The 21,603-nt window shown below is 43.0% G+C and overlaps 1 protein-coding gene and 1 long non-coding RNA gene across 5 annotated transcripts in view; one reads left to right on the top strand and one right to left on the bottom strand.

Moving 5' to 3' along the window:
* Nucleotides 1-254: 254 nt before the first annotated feature.
* LOC143434824 (uncharacterized) lies at nucleotides 255-7,205 on the bottom strand. 3 transcript variants are annotated; one of them, XR_013104619.1, is made up of 4 exons: nucleotides 6,858-7,205; nucleotides 4,450-4,651; nucleotides 3,982-4,196; nucleotides 255-468 (listed from the first exon to the last, which is right to left on the bottom strand). It is a non-coding gene; the product is annotated as an uncharacterized LOC143434824 (long non-coding RNA). The 3 variants fall into 3 exon arrangements; XR_013104618.1 differs by lacking the exon at nucleotides 255-468 and adding an exon at nucleotides 478-3,293; XR_013104617.1 differs by lacking the exon at nucleotides 255-468 and having other exon boundaries at nucleotides 3,704-4,196.
* An 11-nt stretch (nucleotides 7,206-7,216) lies between these two features.
* Cab39 (calcium binding protein 39) overlaps nucleotides 7,217-21,603 on the top strand; it is a 57,106-nt gene continuing 42,719 nt past the window's right edge. The window contains exon 1 of one of the 2 annotated variants that reach the window (XM_034521341.2): nucleotides 7,217-7,605. The gene's annotated coding sequence lies outside the window, so the exon portion shown is untranslated. Of the gene's footprint in view, nucleotides 7,606-7,639; nucleotides 7,794-21,603 lie in introns of those variants that run through there. The other variant, XM_076914878.1, reaches the window with a different exon arrangement.

The following is a 21,603-nucleotide window of genomic DNA, read 5'->3' as shown; positions in this document are numbered from 1 at the left end:
TGAACTCGTGGGAGACTCCTAGAAAGCAGTACTCTCAAGTGCTCAGCTTCTGTTCGAGATGAGTGTCTTCCATCAGTGAGCATCTCCAGTGAACATAAGCCTCCTGGGTATCTTCATGGACTAAGTTGAGACTGCGCATTTGATTTCAGTTCTGAGGACTGAACTTGCAATCTTGGAACATGCAATCCTCCTGCCCCAGCTTCTCAAGTGCTGAAATTACAAGTATGCACTACCATACCTAGCTCTCTCTCTTGTCGCTGTGTCTCCTTCGAAGACCAGTCGAACCGCCTATTGAGAAGTGAGTTGGGCTGGAGAGATGGCTCAGTGGTTAAGAGCACTGACTGCACTTCCAGAGGTCCTGAGTTCAAATCCCAGCAACCACATGGTGGCTCACAACCATCTGTAATGAGATTTGATGCTCTCTTCTGGTGTGTTTGAAGACAGTGTACCCATATATAATAAATAAATCTTAAAAAAAAAAAAGAGAGAGAGAGAAGTGAGTTGTTTTAAGGTCTTCGGGGTGGATGGCTATCTGGGTGTGATGTCTCTGACTATAATCCCAGAATTTGAGACACTGGGGCAGGAGGGTCATTATGAGATTGGCATCACCCTGGGCTAGCCAAGGTCCCCAAAAACCCCACATAATAAAATAAATAAAAGATGGATGCCTGTGATAGAGAAGTAATAATAATACAAAAGGTCGATTACAAGCTGGTAAGATACTTTTCTCTGAGGAGAAAAGTAGTGGCTATGCAAGCCTAGCTGCCTGGGTTCGAGTCCTGGGACCTACAGTAGAAAAAAAACTGACACCCAAAAGTTGTCCTCTAACCTTTCCACATATACCATGGTGCACACACACGTGTGCATACACACACAATTATAATAGTAAATAAAATTTTAGAAGAGGTACTTTACAATAAAAATCCTTTAGTTGGACCCTGAAAAATAGTTCAGTGGAGTTCAATGTCAGCAGAAATAAAACTATCCCAGTAGCATTCCTTGTGTTCCCTAAAGCTGAGAGACAATGTTCTTGATGATGCCCCTGGTCCTGCTTCATCTATATGAGGACTTACATGCCCTGAGGTTTCGGCTAGACTCCTTAGTGGTACAGACAGTGACTTGTCCAGGGACAATTCTTGCCTGACACTCATGATCTGCTGAGGTGTTTCATCCATGAAGGTTAACTCCAGACTGAAGTTTCCATTTGCACAACCTCCATAGGTTCTTGGAGATAGATCAGCTGCAAGGCAACCTAAACTCTTGCTAGGGATCTGGGTTTTAATTCCTGATGATGCCAGTCTAGGCCAGTTGCAGGGAAAGTAAAACATTGAGATAGTGAACTATGAAAGAAAACTGGAGAAATGGGAAACGTGGTACAGACGGACAATTTGGGCAAGGAAACAAGATACAGTCCAATTTCAAGAGAGGGGGAAAAAACCACTTTTTCCTTGAGGAATACATTTTTTAAGCAACTGAGGTTGACTTTATAGGCCCAATGCTTAATGCTCCCAAAATGAACTTGGTACATAGAGCTTACAGGACCCCTGGCCTTATAGGAGACTAAGGAAGGTGTATTCCTGGCAAATGTGTTCAAATGTATAGGTTCTGGAAATGACTCTGATGTCAGCTCATTGGCTGGCTTTCAAGCCCAAAGAAGCTTTCAGTAACTGGGCTTTTTAATTATACATTATAATCTGACCACTTGGGAGGCAGAGGAAGGAAGATTGGGAGTTTGACTTCATCCTCCACTGAACTAAAGAGCTTTAGACCAGACTGAGCTAAAGCTAAAGTCCAGTTTGAAGCCAGGTTGTGGTGCATGCCTTTAATCCCAGCATTTAGGAGGCAGAGGCAGGCGAATCTCTGAGTTTGAGGCCAGCCTGGTCTACAGAATGAGTTCCAGGACAGCCAGAACTGCATAGAGAAACCCTGTCTTGAAAAAACAAAAACAGCCAGGCAGTGGTGGTGCACGCCTTTAATCCCAGCACTTGGGAGGCAGAGTCAGGCGGATTTCTGAGTTCAAGGCCAGCCTGGTCTACAGAGTGAGTTCCAGGACAGCCAGGACTACACAGGAAACCCTGTCTCGAAAAACCAAAAACAAGAAAGAAAGAAAGAAAGAAAGAAAGAAAGAAAGAAAGAAAGAAAGAAAGAAAGAAAGAAAGAAAGAAACCAAAACCAAAATGAAAGAGCACTTTGGGACTGTTTATTGAAGTTTGATCATTTCTGATTAAGTGAGCGTCATTCTCAAATGTGATGATCCAGACTAGGTCTCCAAGCAGATCCTGTCAACAAGGGTGGCAGACTGTATCAAAGCCACACAAATTACTATATTGCTATGAAATTACAACTCTTCAATGAAAGTAGTCAAATTTTGGAAAGGTCAGAGAATATCCACTTAGAGACTCATAAACGGTTCAGTTGACCTAAGCATGACATGCCAAATTGTTACATTACAGGTTGAGAGAAAAGAGAAACCAGTTCCTTACAAAGCCAGGAAAAAAAACCAATTTAAACATCACCAATATGTCAACCAAAACCAATCATTATGATTCACTCTAATTTTTGTGGCTGTGACAAAACATCCTGACCAAGAAGCAACACAGGGGAAGAAGGCTTTATTTCAATTTACAGCTCCAGGTGATGATCCATTATTACAGGTAAATCAAGACAAGAATTCCAGTGGCTAGTCACACCACACCTGCGATGGCTGTTCTTGGTTGCTAACCTGACTACGTCTGCAATTAACAAAAATCCAAAAATTGAGGGCCAAACCTGTGAAGGATTTTTGTTTAGTTTGAACATGCCTTTAATCCGGAGTGGGGGTGGGGCGAGGAGAAAAGACACACCTTTAATCTGAGCCACACCTTCTGCTGGAGCCTTGTATTTTGCTCTTTGCTTGTGTGCACCTTCCTATAAAGTCCATTCTTCAGGATTCCAGTGTCTACTGAAGACTGGCTAAGGCATCCAGCCTTGTGAACTGAGAAACTTCTGGAGTCTTGGATTTTCTGCTCATAGCCAGCCGTTGTTAGATTACTTCATAAGGTATCTTAAGATTGAAAGTTTAGGGCCTGGAAATCTTTTGAGGACCTCACTTAGGGAGGACCAATACTTTCTCATTTTAACAGACACCAAGATTCTAGCTTTGGATTTGCAGATGTGAGACTAAATTTTACATTTTAATTTTTTAAACTTATTTTTCTGTGTACGGATGTCTTGCCTGTATGGATGGATGTGCAGCACGCACATGCCTGGTGCCCTTGGAGATCAGAAGAAAGCAATTTAGCCCCTAAAGCTCTCTGTAAAAAGATTCACAAAGAAAGCCAGTGAGATGGATCAGCAAGATCTTTGGTCCACCAAGACTGCCATGGTAGAAGGAGAGAACTGACCAAGGCACAGTGTCCTCTGACCTTTACCTCAAGGGTATCCCAGGAAGCTTATCTCTAGCAACCACCCCCTCCTTCCTTAGAAACCTCAGGGAACCACTGTGAGCCTGCCATGGACAAGTCTGTTTTCTAGAACCTTCTCAGCAAATTGGTCCTCTCCAGCTACCATCCACCACTTTTCTCTATGCTCTGTGGTCTCACTGTTTCTACCTTGATTTCTTGAAGTCACATCTGAGGTTCTCTGACACCCCCCCACACACACACTGCTTCTTCACTGGTAACACTCTGGACCTCTGGACACCCCCCCCCCCCCCACCTTCACTGGTGACACTCTCCGGAAGCTGTTGCTGCACTTAGCAGGTTCTCCTCAGGCCTCCTGTCTCCTCCCCTTCTTTAGATTGCTGATTAGTCTTCAGATAATGCACATCTAAGTAAATAGTCCTACCATCCAGTTTCCCAGATCAAAACCAGTTCTCTTCCTGGAGTCCACATTCTTTCTTATCTCCAGCAAATCACCATGTAGTGCCCTCTACAAATGTCAGATTGATTCATGTTGAGCTCACTTGTCACCAACCCTAGCCCAGACTCCATTACCTCTTACCTGACTTGAGAGTAGCTTCTTACTGGTCTCACTGTCTGTAACCTGGCCCTCCTGTGGCTCCATGTCTGTCTGATTAGAGAGGCGTTTTGAACTCCTAAGTACACATCTGGAACGAGGTATTGGAAGACAGCTCTGTGGTACACAGCTTGCTCAGCAGGAGCCATGTTTTGGTTTGGATTTTATCCTGAGCACTGCCCTGGGGTTGGGGGTGAGGGCTGGGGACGATGACAAACAACAAAAACCAAGCTCATCTGCACACATCATCCAATGACAAAATTTCAGTGTGTACCTACCCACCCTCCCAGTACATCCATGCTGAAGTCCGGGCTCCTTAATGCCAAGGACATAGGTTTTCAATGATTACAGCTTTGCTTATCTTTCCACTTTTATCTATTCCCTTCCTCCCCAGCCCCAAGTGTAAGCTCTACACACACAATTACTTGTACCTAGGCTGGTCCTCTAACTCACCATGCTTTCTGTGCTCCTTTCATGTTTCCCCTTGAACACGAACCCCATTATTCAACGTACTAGGTCTCTTACAAGCTTCGTGTCTCCCTCTCCTGTAGTTGTCCATCCACTCCAGTGTCTTTCCTGGATGCTGAGGGGAGCCACGTATCAGCCAGTGCTTCATTGCCATCATTTGAGGTCATCGTTTACTCTCAAGAAGCATCTGCCAAATAAACAAATTCTAATGAGATTTGGAGCAGGTTTGGTGAGTCTGAGGGTGTGGATGGGCGGGTGGATGGGAAGGGAGGCAAACAGGATTGCTGGAGAGTTCAAACTTCAAGAGCAGAGCCATTGTGAAAACTGCAGTGTCCATGTGAGGGACTGTATCCAGCAGGGCAGGCTGCAGTGATACAGCCAGGTGAATGAAGGCGCTGGGTGGGGTGGGAGGGAAGCCATGAGTCAGGCTCCAAAGTCCTTTCCTAGAGGGTCTAATTAAGGCAGGGAAGTGCCTCTATCCTGTGGCCCAGCTTCAACAAGGAAGAGGAGGAGATGGCATGACTGGTCATTTACACAGGACCAGCACCGGCTCTAGGGAGACAATAACAGCAACAACCTGGACTTATGACCCTGTGTTCTATGGCCACAGCACAGGAAAACAAAGGCCCCCTGAGAACATTTCAAAATGAAGATGCAGAGCTTTCCAGAAAGTGGCATGTCCAGAGAAATAGTTTAGTAGAAACAGCTTTCCAGGGGCTCCCCAAGAGAAGAATATGGAAAATAGCCTGACTCTATAAGAGTTCGGGTTTCCCAGCTCTTGTTTGGGAAGGCAGCTAACAAGATCTGTCCTGCATCTTCTCTCTGTAACTGTGGGTGGAAGATGGATGGCTGCAGCCTTTGGCCCTTTGCAAGTGAAATTCACCAGAGTCTGGCTAGTTTCCCTAGAAGTTTTCAACATGTCCGAGATGGACTATGCTTGGTTGAATGGATTTTAAGTGTTAATATGCTGACTACTTTTGCTTGTTCTTTGTTTGTTTGTTTGTTACTTGAGACAAGTCTGTCTGACCACCGCACATCCCGAAGAATGAATTCTTCATTTTCTCCCTCCACTTCCAAGTGCTAGGATTGCAGGGGTACACTACTATTCCAGACTGACACATGCGCACATGCTGACAAAAATTGGGGAGCGGGGGTTGTTGAGACAAGATCTTGCTATGCGGTACTAGGAACCTGGAACTCACTACTTAGATCAAGTTGGCTTCAAATTTACAGTCTCTGCTTTCCTAGAACTAGGATTATAGTGTAACAGGTTCCCAGACCTTAGCACAATCGATGTCATGATGAAAGTACCATTCAGGCCTTGAGACCCAGGATATAGGCAGCAACACCTGCCAAAAACGAGAACAAAGATCTAATCCATCAAAGTCCATAGTTCCGGGAAAGTCCATAAAGGTACTAATCTTGTTTTTGGCTTCTGTAGTTCTGCTTCTGGATGACTATTCTTGCTAACTGAGATGTGTCAACCCAGGATATAGTTTTTTGTGTGTGTGCTTAAAGTGGGGGAACCATTGGGGTGTTAAATAAATAAGTAAGTAAGTAAGTAAGTAAATAAATAAATAAATAAATAAATTCACCTGAGAAAGGCTCAGGACTGTACTTGGGTCCCAAATACCCAGTGTAGTCATCGTTTGGTAATAAAGACTTTCTATCTGCTAGAAGCCATGTCCGGGTGATCTTCTCTATTGTGGATACCTCACACAATAGGCATGTGCTATCTTCTCTATCTCCCTCATCTTTGTCTCATTTCTCTGTGTGCACACAAGCTACCCAGGACTGAACCCAGGACCTACCATACATACACTATAGCCTGAACTACACCCTCCCCCGCAGCCTTACTAGAGGGTTTCAGCAACCCCCATCTACTGTATTTATGGAATTCCTCCTTCACTCTGATCTTCTTATCACAGTTACAGTGATCAAAGACCTTTCAAAAATGCCAAAGCCTGTCCCTTTCCTGCTCCAAATCCTGTGGATAGTTTGGTTCTCTCAGGTAGTAAAGTCCTCACAGGAGGCTTCACATCTACCTTCCTTTCTCCAGGGAGCCACTTCCTTAGCACACTGTAGCTGTCCAATATCCTGTCACATTGTAAGTCGATAGCAAAGGAGCACGCGTGTAGCATTTTTGTGTACCAGATTCTGTCATCTGATCTCTCTCCATCCATCCATCCATCCATCCATCCATCCATCCATCCATCCATCCATCCATCCATCCATCCATCCATCCATTCATAGACAGGGTTTTTCACACAGCCCAGGCTGGCCTGAACCTGTGAAATCTAGGATGACCTTGAACTCTCTTGAGTTCGCCTCCAAGTGTTGAGATTACAGGCATGCACCACTACACTCCGCTTTGGAAAAAGTAGGATTTTTACCCTGGTTGGATCTTGTTTCTTTGGGATATTTCATCACTTTTTTCCCTCTGTCAGGAAATGCCAAAATGAAGTTACAGCTTCTCCACAAGCATGCCAGAACCCATTTGAACAGTTTTGAGCCCTCCACAGATTTAAAATTTTAAGCCTTGAGGAAGTAGACGTGTGTTCTTCCAGGAACCAGCCAGTGAGGGGCATGTAGACGACGATTCCAGTTCTCCTCTTCTGCTTTTTGCAGTGCCCCCAGCTCTTCAATTTGCCTGCAATTTAGGCGTCCTGAGTCCGCCCGGCCGCCCAGGGGCGCCCGAGTACGCAGAGGGCGTTGCGGCGCCACCCGACGTCCCGCCTTAGGCGGCTGCGCAATGAGCACGTCAAAGCCGGGCTCAGGCCGGAGCTGGGCGCGGGGCGCCAGGAGCCGCGCGGCCTGAGAAAGTCCGGGGCTTCAGTAGCCGCTCGAAGACTGAGGCAACCTCAGAGGCGAAGGCAGTGCCGGACCTCACAGCCACAGCCGCGGCCCGACCGAGCGCAGCAGCGCGGCGGCCACAGCAGGAACCCCTGGGCCACCGTCCGTCCGCGCAGCCGCCGCCGCCGCGGGAGCCCGTCGCCCGGAGCAGCTGCGGGCGGAGGACAACGGAGGGCCGGAGCGTCCGAGCCGCGCCGCGGGGACCGAGCGAGCAGCCCGAGGCGGCGGCGGCCGAGGACGGGGACGGAGACGACGCGGAGAGGGAGCTCCCTGGCCCGGCCCAGCCCCGTGAGTGATCCCCTGGCCCGGCCCTGCTCGCGACGCGGACGCCCGCCGGCTTCCGCCCGACCCGCCTCCATTTTCCCGGGTGGCGGCGGCGGGAGCGGCCCGGGGCAGCCGGAGCTCCGGGCGCCGCCCTTGTCCTCGCCGGTACTAGGCTCCCGGGGCCTGCGGACCAGGGCTGCAGCTAACGTGGGGTGAGCTGGCCCGGCCAGCTGTCACTCCCGCCGCGCTGGAGACTCCGAGCACCTAGCCCGGGGCTCCGCGTAGCCTCCCTGTTAGCGGGACGCAGATACTATCTTTGTAGGGAACCTTTCAAGAAAATGCCTAACTGATTTCTGGCTAGGAATTGTGCGGTCCGCGCGTTCCCGGGTTCGGTTGGAGCAATCCAAAGCGCCGACTGCGTGCCGGTGCCGGAGCGACTCCGAGGTGAACCCGGCCCGGAGGTGCCCTCCCCCGGGGAGCTTTAACGCCGCGATGTGAGAGATAAGACGAGTACACAAATAGCTAAGATACCAGGCAGGAGGGGATAGATAAGTTCCGTTTAGGAACTACCAATTGCTGGAAAGGTGCTCCGGGGAGACGGGACCTGTCGATCGTTTCCGCCTTCCCACGAACCTGGGAGGCTTCCTGGGCGAGGCGGTGCTAAACCCGGTCTAGAAGGCTCGATTGGATTCGGGAGGAGAAGGGGGTTGCAGAGGAGAAGGGCGTGGAGGGGCAACAAAGCTGGAGGACAAAGGTACAAAGAGCATGCGAATGTTGCTAATTCCATCACCGGGTGCCGCGATAGGTGGAGTAAAGAGGCAGTTGGAGTCAGATCTTTGAATGCTGTAGAGGAGCTGTTTGAGCGACCTTCCACGGAAAACTTAGAACTCATTTTTCAGTGACTCATGAGGCCGGAAATGTATGCTAGGGCATATTAAAGGCGCTCTTGTGAAAGACAGGCGAGAAGAGAAGTCCACAGTCAGGAGTTGACATTGTTTCTTAAATATAATGCAGTTTGAGGTCGATTTTGACAGCTTCCGGGATATTTAAGTAAATCTATGTCCAAGCCAAGGAAAATACCGTTTTCAGAAAGTGTCAATAGATTCGTGCTTATCTGAAGTAATGAAAAGAGGTGCCTAAATTAACCTCTGCACACAAGGCAGTCGCATTAGTGAGTTCTCTAAAAATTGCATCAGAACTTCTGGATCCCTGTTTTGGAATTGAAAATTAAACTGTGAATGTATAAAAAAATAGTAATAGAAACCGAACTGTTATCAACAGTCTAGACAGACAGTTGGACATACCGTTTTCTGGAAAGGTAAAAATTTTTCTTGTTAGTTTTTAGTTATGAAAATATCAGAGAGCCATAAGTGAAAGTTTTTAAGTTCTATTTTATAGGTTTTAAAAAGTTACCAAGTAATTAGTAATGACTAAAAGCTTACAATATATGACTTGTAAGAATTGCCTTAGAACTTACTATTGGTTTTGTAAGCACTTATATGTACAAGAAAATACCTACTTTTTTCAGCCTTAAATTTTTCTTTATCAGAGTAAGATCTAGCTGGGGTGGTGGACACTTTTAGCCTCAGCACTTTGGAGACGGAGGCGTGCCAGACCAGCCAGATAGATCACAGTGAGAGACTCTGTCTTTTTAGTTTTGTTTTTTTAAAGTAAGACATAATCTTTGAAACATGGAAGTAGTAAGCCATCTCTCCTTTCTCCACTTCCCCCATCTCCCCCACCCCCATCTTTTGAAACTATATCTCACTGTGTAGCTCAGGTCTTCCAACCTGTCATCCTCCTGCTGCGGGTTTCTAAGTGCTAGGATTACAGAACCTGCTGGGATTTTTTTGTTTGTTTCAAGTTTTCTTAATCTTGCCACTTAGATTTTGTTGCTGTCAACCTTTTTTATGCATTTCCTTTCTTGTCTTTTCCTGTGTGTATTTTTCATAAAAATATATTATGTACATTCATTCATTTATTTGTTTATTGGTGTTTTGGAACAGCCTCTTTCTCTGGTCCAAGTTGTACTGGAATTTGCTAGCTTCAAAATTCCAGATAGTTCTCCTGACTCAGCCTCCTAAGTGCTGGGCAGGAACCAATAACACCAGTCTGAAAGTTTTCTAAATGTTTTGTTAAGCTTTTACCTGTCAGGGTTGCATTGTTACCTAAGACTTCTTGTTTGAAGTCTATTTATTAGCTTCTCTTCAAGGTTTGGACCTGATTGCTGCTTATTGACTATATTTTGTTTGGTAGAATACATGTATGAGATCATGAGGAATGGAGAAGAGCATACAGACCTCTGCCCTGTGAGCAGAAGAAGGTTTAGAAGGGCACTGAAGGCCTGGAGAGATGGCTCGGTGGTTAAGAGTGTGTACTGCTCCTGCAGAGGACCTGAGTTCTGCTCGCTATTGGGTTCCCAGCATCCAGTTTGGTTTACAACTTCCTGTACAGCTCCAATGACTCTACACACTCCTGTCTTCTATCTGAATTCATGTTCATATACCTACACGTGTACACAATTTAAAAGGAAAATTAAAGAAGGACACAAAGAAAAGATTGTATATAGTCATGATATATAATCTGTTGTGGTCCTACCTACCCTCTGCTCTACTACTAAAAAGTAGTCTATACTAAGGCTGTCCATAGAGCTAACTACTTTTTGGTCATGACATCAGAAGTCAGGCTCAATTTTTGTTGTTTTTTGTTTTTTGAGACAGGGTTTCTCTGTGTAGCCTTGGCTATCCTGGAACTCATTTTGTAGACCAGGCTGGCCTCAAACTCAGATCACCTGCTTCTATTCCCAAGTGCTGGGTTTATATGAATCTCTATTGTATATTGCAAATGTATATACTGTATAGCATCTTGGTTATTTTCTAATACTCAAAGCATTTCTTTTGGCCCATTTTTGTTAAGTATAGATTTTTGTAGCAATTACTGTTTGGTACCAAGAGTGTAATTTTCCTGAGAAAGTTGATCACTGTTGATACTTGTTCTGCTGGCCTTATAAATATTTACATATAGACACAGATACACAAATTCCCCCTCCCCATAAGCATAAAAGATAAAATTCAGCAGTAGAATTTCAGGTAGTGTCTTTTGGTTACCACTCTTGATGTATGTGGGTTGTTTTCTTTTGTTGTTATGTTTTGGGTTTGTCTTTTTGTTTGGTTGGGTGTTTTGTTTTTGTTTTTTGAGACAGGGTTTCTCTGTAACCCTGACTGTCCTGTAACTCAAGCTGTAGACCAAGGCTGGCTTTGAACTCATTCATTGCCATCAGCATCCCATGTGCACACACATATGTGTTGGTGTGTATGGTCCAATGCTGTGCCATTTTTATCTTACAGAATTTATGGATAGTGTCATTTTAACTTTCCCGAGGAAGAGGAAGGTAGACTTGTGATCTATAGCAGTTGGGAATTTAAACTGGCAGACAAGGGAGAATGGCATGCTGAGAATTGCAAGAGGTCAGTCAGGTGTGAAAGTAACCCCAAAGGAGAGTGTTTGCAAAGCCTGCCCATGCCATTTGTGTTGGCTGTGTCCAGTGTATACCTATTCTTTGATTATTCTAACTTGAGACCTTGTTACTCTTAATACTCATGTTGGGAGGCATGTGGGTAATAGGCAGGGCTGGGTTCTGATGGGCTGACTAATGTAACTCTGGGCTTCAGTCATTGTTGATTCTATAAGAGACCTAGGTTGGAAGCCCCTGAAGTCTAGATTGCTCCTGTTTTCTGAGATTGTGTATGGGGATAGGACTTACCTTTTCTCCCTCTGGGGTTTTGTTTGTGGTCCTTTATGAGAACTTTATGAAGGCATGTGACTGCACTTGAACATTTTTTTTCTTCCACTTGGTTAGGTGCCTGGAATTACTTCACACTATTTAAGTACTCTGCATAAGGTAAACAAAAAAAGTCTATTTTCTAATTCTCTACCTTTATACTTAAAAAATGTTGAGAACTAATGTTATATGGTAGTAAAGTACAAGTCCAGTAAGTCAAACAATGATTAACAAGTTCTAAAAGCCTTCAGTAACATTGTCACTGTTGTGAAGTCCTATGAGCTGTTTGGGGAGAAAGGAAAGGCATGAACCAAAGGCACTGAGTGGAAAGGATGGGCCAGGAAGGAAGGACCAGTCCTGTAGAATCCAGTCAGAGACACAATATACTTACTACTTCTTGCTTGCTTAGGGTTGTAACTGTGGTAAAGACAAGGGACACTTACAAAGTAACAACCCCTCAGATGACTTTTGCTTGAGTCACATGTTATGAACGTTCTGCTAAATATTGTTTTAAATGCTTGGCTTCAAGAAATTGTTGATCTGTCTAAACAATTCTTTTCTGCTTTAATACCAAACTATCATTGAGTTTATCCTCTAGATACTTCTGGTAGGCAGGCAGGCAGGCAGGCAGGCAGGCAGGCAGGCAGGCAGGCAGGCAGGCAGGCAGGCAGGCAGGCAGGCAGGCAGACTTGGCTCACCAGTATAATCTATATAGATTTTCTGGTTCTTACCACTTTAAAGTCATAGCTTTATCATTTGTTCAGCCTTTGAGTCATGCTTGCTGTAGAAGTTGTAAGTTGTTTGAATTTTAAAAAGTTGTTTGTTTGTTACAGGGTTTCTCTATGTAGCTTTGGCTGTTCTAGAACTAGCCCTGGAAACCAGGCTGGCCTCAAAGTCACAGAGATTCACCTGACTCTGCCTCCCCAGTGCTGGAATTAAAGGCGTGTGCCACCATCGCCTGGCTGAAAGTCTTTGGTTTTCTCAGTTTTGAAAAACTTATTAGGGTCTCTTCTTCAGTTTGTACTTTTAGGAAATAAAATGTTTCTTTAAATAATAAATGATCCAGACATATGATAGTGTGATAAAATTTGTAGTAGTCAAGATGAACTGCTTTAACTAGAGTACATTTTCCTGTGCACTCTCTCTGTTGTATTTGCGCTGGAAAGGGACTTACATAATAGAAGAGATTGTAGTAGAAAGTTAAAGGGCCCCTGCCCCCTTTCCTGTGTTTACCAAGTCGTGTTTTGTGGAGTATTGGTCTTTTGATCGATCAGTAACTCTGTTATTATGAGTCTCTGGGAGAGCCGAGGAGGGAGCAGGATCTCATGTCCAGGCTGGCCTTGAATTTTCTGTATAGCTTAGGATGACTTAACTTAAATTCCTGATTTTTCTGCTGCTGCTTCCCAGGTGTTGGTTGTGGGCATAAGCCATTTTTTATTTTGTTCTGTTTTAATAATTGACCCCAGGACCTCATGCATCCTGAGTGGATGTTCTATTACCAGGCTGTAGTCCTTAGCACCAGGTTTTTATTTTTGAAGGTGATTATTTTTCTGTAGAGCTTGTCCAAGAAAAATAGTGTACGTTATGCCTTTTCCAACTGTACCATAATGGGCAGTACTTCCCACTTGCTAAGATTATTTGGTCTTGATGTCCCTTTCTCTGGGAAGACTGACAAAGACCTTAAAATAGGTTCCATCAGAATAGTTTGAGAATGTTCTCTTGTAGACTTATTGGTTTATTTTCATCGCATTTATTTTTCTAAGTTAACTTTTTAAAAAAAAAAAATAGCAGTCTTGCTTTGTACTTCTGCCTGACCTAAAACTTGCTAGGTAGACTAGATTGGCCCAGAACTTTTGGCAGTTTTGTTTCTTGCTTCCTGGGTGCTGGGATTACAGCTGTGTGTGTTACTATACCCAGCTGGGAGGTGATTAGAGTTAAATTTGTTAAAGTGGGTATTTTGTCTGCATATATGTGTATGTACCACATGCATACCTAGTGCCCATGGAGGCCAGAAGGTGTCTGTCAGATCCACTAGAACCAAAGATACAGATGGTGTGAGCCACCATGTGGATGCTGGAAATGGAGTCCTGGTCCTCTGGAAGAGTACTGTACCATATCTGCAGTGCATGAAGCAGTTTTTAAACCTTATTGTGTATGATGTTTTCCAGTATTCTAGATTTGTTAATGCCTGTTATGAGCTGTTAGAGGTAACTCACCATGCACGCCATTTAAGATACTTTCTTAGGTTACACTGATTTATAATCACAGGAGATAGAAGAATAAAACTGGACCAGAGAGACAGTTCTGTAAATGAAATAGCTTAAAAGCTCAGTGTTACTAGGACCTTAAGAAAGGACTGAAATCCCACTTACATGCTTTTGAGGATCATATCGTATGCCCATTCTTCCCTGACTTTGCTGTCTGTAAAATAAGAGTAGACTGATGTCTGTAAAGAAGTTGTGGAAGTTCAATAAAAAAAATGTCCAAGTTCCTAGTCTGTGGTAGTAGCTATCATGGTAACTGAAACTCTCAGAGCTTTTCTTCTGTGCTGTATGTACTTTCAGAGATACTTTATGACTCTGGAAGTGCTTTAAGTAGCCAGCAGTGAACCTGGACTCTGGTTTGTAGTTGAATGTGTCATTTGTTGTGATGTCAGCAGAAAGAACACACAAGTTTTACCTCTAGTACAGTATTGCATAATTAAAATACTTCTTTTACACAATTTCTTAAGCATGTAATTAGATACAAATGAATCCATACTAACCCGGCATCATGGCAAATGCCTGTAATCCCAGCTTTCAGGATGTTGAGGCAGGAGAATCACAACATTTGAACCTAGCCTGGGCTACATAGTGAGACCTTGTCTAAACAGTGTACATGCTTGCAGTGATAATTAGTTCTTAAGTTCTTTTTTTTATTAAATGATTTTATGTGCATTGGTGTTTTGCCTTCACTTGTGTCTGTGTAAGGATATTGGATTCCCTGGAAGAGGAGTTGACAGTTTGTGAGCTGCCATATTGAGAATTGAACCCCAGTTCCCTGAAAGATGGAAGATCAACCATTAGCCAGTGCCCTTAATCACCCAGCTACCTTTCCAGCTCTTTTTTTTTTTTTTTTTTTTTTTTTTTTTTAATTCACTAAAACAAAAATAAAAGTTGGTGTTTCTTATTTTATCCTCATTTCTACAGGTTATTTTTAGTTTTTCTACTTATAGTATTTCTGCTGCAGCTAAGGCCCTACCTCAAGAAGAGAGACATTTAGAAGAGGTCAGTAATGGTAGAGGCCGAATCAACTATTATATTTATGTGACCCATGACACATTTGAGTTTTTCCCCACTTGATTTTTTTCCAAACACTTTGAAAATTATGTTTCATAACACCCCCAAATAAAAAAGGTCAGGTATAATGGCTCATTTCTTTAATCCCAGCACTTAGGAAGCAGGCTGATCTCTCTGAGTTGGAAGCCAGCCTGGTCTCAGGAAAAAAAAAATGTGTTTCAGCTATAGTATATTTGAATGTAGGTGTGTGCACTTAAGTCCAGGTGCTTCCAGAGGACGGGGTAAAGAAACCCTTGAACCTAGAGTTAAAGGAGGCTATGAGTCACCCAACATGGGTGCTGAGAACAGAATTCACATTCTCTTCAAGAGCAGCAGACACTCCTAATTGGTATGCCATCTCTCCAGACCCCTGGTGAACAGTTTTTATGGGAGTTCTGGTGTACCTGAAAAAGGGCTTCTCTGTTAATTAAGTACAAGTAGTTAGTGGAGTCACTAGTCTGCAGTATGCCAAAGGTCCTAACAGAAGAGCTGTAGACCACGTCCTCTACACATGCCAACTCAGTCAGTATGAAAATAGCTCATTAATTCTGTGTAAGCAGGAAGAACAAGATTAAAAAGTAAGTCATTGCCAACTTACACATGTATACCAGCTTCTGGTCCATTGTCAAGAGCTATATACATACATATTCAGCCCAGTGTTTTCAGGAGTTTAATCAGTGAAACAATAGCCTCAGTTATAAATCTAGAAAGGGTTCTGCATTCAGAACTCTGGTGCAGAGCCTAACCTTGAACATGCAGTAGAGTTGTGTGTGTGTGTTCACAAGAGAATGGGTTGTAGACTTATCCTGGAGCCTGGAGCATAGCCAAGCCAAGCCTTCTGGTCTGGCTGTGTGTTACCAAGTTACCATCAGTGCTGGTTAAGGGGCTGAGAAAAAATGAACTCTTACAGGAAGACGAGAGTTCAAGTACTGTTCTTCCTCAGACAGGAAATAAAATGTACAAACCTCAGAGCCAGAACTTGGTGTGATTGCTGGAGGCCACAGCCAGGTGTTGATTCCTAGAAGCTCCAGACCACTTATTAGATCATTGCTTTCTTTCAGGGTTCTAAGTAGGGAAAACACCCTGATGGTTTTAAGTTGGACTGTTTTTGATGTCTTTATGAAGTAGTTCTATTGTGCTAGTTAAGTTTTGGGGGTTTTGGTTTGTTTGCTTGTTTTTGTTGGTTTGGTTTGTTGTTTGTTTGTTTCAACTTGCTATAAGCTAGAGTTATTTGGGAAGAGGAACCTCGACTAGGAAAATCACTCATCAATCACATTGGCCTTAGTAAATCCTGTGGGGGATTTTCTGGATTCCAGACTTAGGAGGATCACAAGGTTGATTGTAACCAGCCTTGGTTTCAGTGAGATTTTTTACCTCTAAAAAGAAAACCTTCCAATATTGCTATTCTCTCTCTTTATGTAGTGCGCTGCCAGGAGAGCAGGCAGGAGCAGAGTTGTTTTCTAAGCACTGGTGCTCAGGAAGAACTGTCTAGTAAGCACTCATCTTGGAGAATGCTAGACAGAGAAAGCCCGAGGCTAAGGATCCACCGTGCCAGGCCCACCCAGGCTCTGTGGCTTTACATCCTAAAACTCTGGTTGAGTTTCTGTGTGACTAGAATAATCATCTTGGGCTTGCTGTGGGATACACAGGTGAGGTGAACAGAACAGCACACAATAGATATCAGTTGTTACCCTTGTTAACAATTCTCTGTTTAACTAAACTTGCTGGTATTTTATAGTTTCTAAGAGCCATTTTTGTAAGTGCTGGAATTTTCAGCATGTTTCATTGTACCTGACTAGATAGTAAACTAGTAAAATCAAGCCAGTACCCATATCTTATACTAAGATAGATACTTGATTTCTTGTTAACAGTATTATAAAAGTCAGGACAAAAATACTCGGACTATGAAAAAATGAAATCTCTAAGAAATATTTGGGATCACTGAAAAAAACTAAACTTTTAAGAAACCATAAGGTCCTAAGAAAAGGTGACTTAAGAGTTACTGTGCTCTCAAGTAGGAAGACTATAAGCAAGAAAAATCTCTCATCAATGTATTACTGGCCAGAGAATACTCTTCAGGTTTATTATTATTACTATTAAATTGTATTTATTCAAGTGTATTGTTAGGCGTGTGGTCGCACACATGCCATGCCATACCTGTGGAGACCAGAGGACAGCTTGGATGACTTGGTTCTCCTTACTGTATGGGTCCCAAGGATCAGACTCATGCTGAGCCATCTCAGTAAAGCCAGCTTACAGAACTCAAGATAGTTAGGAATTTAATGACTACAATCACAGTAGTGGGAAGGAGAAAGGATTTGGGGGGTGGGGTATGTATTACCCTATTCTAAAACTCACTCTGTATATATAGGCTGGCCTCTAACTCAGATCCACCTGCCTCTGCATACCAAGGGCTGCGATTAAAGGGGTGTACCACACCATACCTGGCCCTGAGAGAGTATTTAGTAAGAAACTTTTAGATAGGTGGTGTTGAAGAGAGATCATGTGAAGGCACTGGGCTTTGGAAAAAATGCAGTCAAGTCAGTGCAGATCTGAGGGCTCACAAAAAGAGTGGTTGCCTAGCATTCCTGAGACCCTGGATTCACTCCCCAGCATCACCAGAAAAAAAGTGCAAGTATCATGTGGAAATAAAAATAATGAGCCAGGCAGTGGTGGTGTAAGCCTTTAGTCCCAGCACTCGGGAGGCAGAGGCAGGCGGATTTCTGAGTTCGAGGCCAGCCTGGTCTACAGAATGAGTTCCAGGACAGCCTGGGCTACACAGAGAAACCCTGTCTCGAAAAACAAAACAACAAACAAACAGACAAAAAACCCAAAAAGAAATGTGCCTGAAAATGACATTCATTCAGTTCACCATCCAGGATAGATGGCTCCTGATGGGAGATCGAAGAATTGGGACATGTGCCTCAAGGGGAAAATGTCATCCTGTCTACCATGGAGGTGGATGAATGTTGATGGGAGATTAAAGAGTTGGACATGGGTATATTCTCTTGTAAACATAAGGAATTGTATTTGCTAAGGAAGAGTTGTCTTTCATTTCTAAGAAAGTCTTAGGCACAGGTGACCCCTCTGGAGGGTGCTTTGCTCCTCCTTGATCAGAATGTGAACAGCAGAATGGAAACATTGGCTAGATCAAGATAGTAGATGAAAGACCCTAATTTGTCAGAGTAAGTATGTATGACTTTGAGTTTGTCCTCACACAGTTGATCTCTGTTGTTTCCAAATTGCTCTGGTTTAGAGGACAGTATCATTCTACCATTTAATGATGTAAGAGTACAGCTGTCTCCACCTAGTTTGACTCAAAGGACTAATTCTGGAGTCACTCATGGGTCCTTTGAAAACAAAGTCGTTTTTAGGAGATTCACTTATCTCAGAATGAAAGCTGTGATGTCATAGTACGTCTGACTATAAAGTGTTCTGCCTAGCCCTGAGTCAGTCTCAAGGAAGACATTCTAAGCAACTGTGCCTGTATTCTCTCTTCCTTTGACATTACATCCTCAGGAATTGTTACAAAGAGAATTTGGGTGTTAGTGTTTTTGCTGATAGTTTTGTGTATGTATATATGTGTGTAGGATACGTGTGAGTTCCTCTGTGTGGATGGGTGTGTCTTTCTCTCACAGAGTTGTGGGCCATGTCAATTTCAGGTGTCTTCCTCAGTCTATCTGCGCTGTATTTCAGGGGTGGGATGGATGGATGGATGGATGGATGGATTGATTGAATTAGAGGTAGTCCTGCCTAGACTCTAGTCAGATCAGACTGGCTTAATCCTTTTTGTTTTGTTTTGAGAAAGAGACTTCACTGAGCCTCAAAGCTGAGTTTCAGGGGTCTGCCTGACTCTCTCTGCACCCCCACCCACACCCCAAAGTTTTGGGTTACAGACTTTGACCATCAATCCCAACTTTTTATAGTGGGTGCTGGGGATCTCTACTCAGGTTCTACTGTTTGGATTTTACTGAAAGAGCCATTTTCCCTTTGTGTTTATTTCAAACTCCCATCTTTCACCTTACCATACAAAACAAGATAAGAAACAGTAGAAAAACAGGAAAAATTAACTCTTGGGCCAGGATTAATACACAAAAACATCTGTCTTGTGTACTGTCAGGTGAAATCCCACATTTGGCTTTGATTAGGGTAGCTAGAATAAGGAGTAAGTTCTAAGACTGTATGTAAGACACAAGCTGGTCACTTGAGAGAAAGAAGCCTGACATTTCCAGGAATTAAGGTCAATACAGTGTCTACAAATGAGCTACTTAGGCTTAAGACATTTTAGTTTAAGACCTAAAGATAATATTGTTCTGGAGTGCTGTATTATTAAATCATTATTTTTCTGAGTGATCTAAACCCATTTGGGATTTTTCTACTTTGACCTGGAGTTCTGGGATTGTTGGCATGTACCACTGTACCATGTTAAAGGCATTGATTTCTGATGCTCTGGAGCTGTAATAGTGGCCTTGTAATAATGCCTCCAAATATCTTATTAGACACCAGAAAGGTTCAAGGCTATAATCTCAGGTAACTGCTCTGGGTTTAACAATTGGCTAATCCTAGTGGACAGCACTAATAGCTGCCTCTGAAAAGTAAAGACCTTACGCAGGGCTTGATTGCAAATCTAAGTACCTACATTGATTTGGATGCCAGTAAAATGCCAGATGACCTGGCATATGCCAGCAATCCCAGTACTTGGGAAGCAAAGGTAAGAGTGTGAGTTAGCTTGCGTTACATAAGACTTAAGATTCTGTTTTGTTCATGACAGAGAAGTCCATTATCTAACACAGTAGGAATGAGGTAGGTGTTAGGGCCGGAGTAGACTGACCTCTTGCTCCAGAACTCAGCTACCACAGAGTTGGAAAGCTGCTTTCAGCACCATAGCTAATACCATTTCTATCTGAAGATGCTTCTGAGCTTGTTCATCTCCCATTATTTTGAAACAGTTTTAATCAATATAACTTCCTGTTCAAACCACTGTGATTCTGACACTTTAGTTAGCAATAATCTCAATATTTGGAAGACGTGTAAAAAAAAAAAAAAACCCAAGAAGATACTGGGCATGATGGTGTACACGTTTGATTGTAGCATTTGGGAGGCAGAGGCAAACAGATCTCTGAGTTCCAGGGAAATTGTGGGACTGTATCAAAAAACTAAAACATAAGAAATTAGAAAATCAATCAAGATGAAAGATGTGGGATATTTGCATCTGGGTGATAATCTGTGTGGTTGAGTTGTTTCCTTGTGTACAACAGCAGCACTCTTGGGTATTCAGTCACTGTAGTCACTTGGTTGATAGCATTCCACTTTTGAAATAGTGAAGGAAACATTAAGTTCTTTGTTGAAAATGTGTAGAGCTCAGAAAGTTTTCAATGTAAGTAGCTCTTCCTGGTTTGGGTGCCTCTCAGATGCTGTGCTCCCTTGGCTATAAAAAGCGATTGCTTCCTCATTTTAGATGGAGACTTGAGATGAAAAGGCAGATTTTCCTGTTTGACTGTATTGTGCTATCAACACATCAGGAGTGCTTGGAATGTTCTTTGAGCAGTAAAAGAAGGCATGTGACCATTCTGTAAACAACACTTGGGCATCTCAACTTTTGCCTTCCTTTCCACTCCATACTTTATTGCCCACAGAACTTGAAAAAAAAAATGACATAATAATTTGTTTCCATAAAAGACTTTAGACTGTGACATACAGCTCTCTAGTCAATTGTAATACATATTCTGGTTTTCCTTCAAAAGTGTCAGCGTCTGAGAGCCAGTTCAGGGAGCATCATCTCCTGGATGCTTGTCTGCCTGCCTTTAGTATGTCCTCTGAACTTGGTATTAATGAGAGTTTTTATTAGGATAGATTTTAAGTCTGCTCTGTGTGTACTTATCTTCTTAATCTACTTCAAATAATGGCCTCATCTTTTTAGATCCATGAGCTGAGTTGTTGGTATGTGGTGGAAATCTTCATTTCCTCTAAAAGCACATGCAGCCACTTTTTGTGTGATCCTGCCAGCTGGATCACACAGTTGACAGCTGCAGTCTAGTTGCTTCTCTGATGTTAAACACTATTTAGCCTCATTGTTTCATTGAGAACTCTTTTCTCAACCTAAGAGCAAGCCTTCAAAAGCCAGTTAATGTGTTGACAAAGAGGCTAGAAAGGATATGGTGTCTGGGTGTTTTTGGTAGACTGTGCTACACCAGAGGTTCTCAACCTACGGGTCAGGACCCCTTTGAGGGTTACATATCAGGATATCCTGCATATGAGATACTTACATTATGATTCATAGCAGTAGTAAAACCATAGTTATGAAGGAACAACAAAACAACTTTATGGGTGGGGGTCATCACAGCATAAAGAACTGTATTAAAGATTTGCAGTATTAGGAAGGATGAGAACCACTCTTTTGTATGACCCTCAGTCTGAAGTGCCATGGAGTTGTGCATTCTGTGTCCAAATATTTCTGCTGAAAAAAGTTTATTTACACTAAATACTACTATTTGACAGCCCTTGGGCAGTTACAAAAAAAACAAACCTGCAGATCTCCAACTATGGTGGTGCAGCTTGGGCTGGCTGTGCGGTCTGTTTGTGCTTTTGTGGGCCTTTGGCCAGAACAAAAATAGTAATGCCAGACCTTGAAGAGAGTGACTTCCCAGGTTTATATATCTAATTCTGTAGGCATTTAAAACTGTGAGTTTACATTTTTTTCAAAATATAGTTCTTTATCAGAGTAACTAAATACAAATTTAGAAATTACTTTTACTTTTTAAAGTTACCAAATTTCTAACACATCATTAATTCCTCAACCTAAAGAGAATTTTTCAAAAAGTACTTTTGTCTGACCATACTTGATTTGTGTCATGTTTTTCTCATCTGTTTACTGTTCAAGTTTGAATATTGCGTTCTTCTTCGGGAATTTGCTTTCTAAAGGGC

Source organism: Arvicanthis niloticus, chromosome 17 (assembly GCF_011762505.2).
Source record: "Arvicanthis niloticus isolate mArvNil1 chromosome 17, mArvNil1.pat.X, whole genome shotgun sequence".
Classification (NCBI taxonomy): domain Eukaryota; kingdom Metazoa; phylum Chordata; class Mammalia; order Rodentia; family Muridae; genus Arvicanthis; species Arvicanthis niloticus.
Note: the sequence above shows the minus strand (reverse complement) of the source record. Positions and strands in the feature narration are given on the sequence as shown.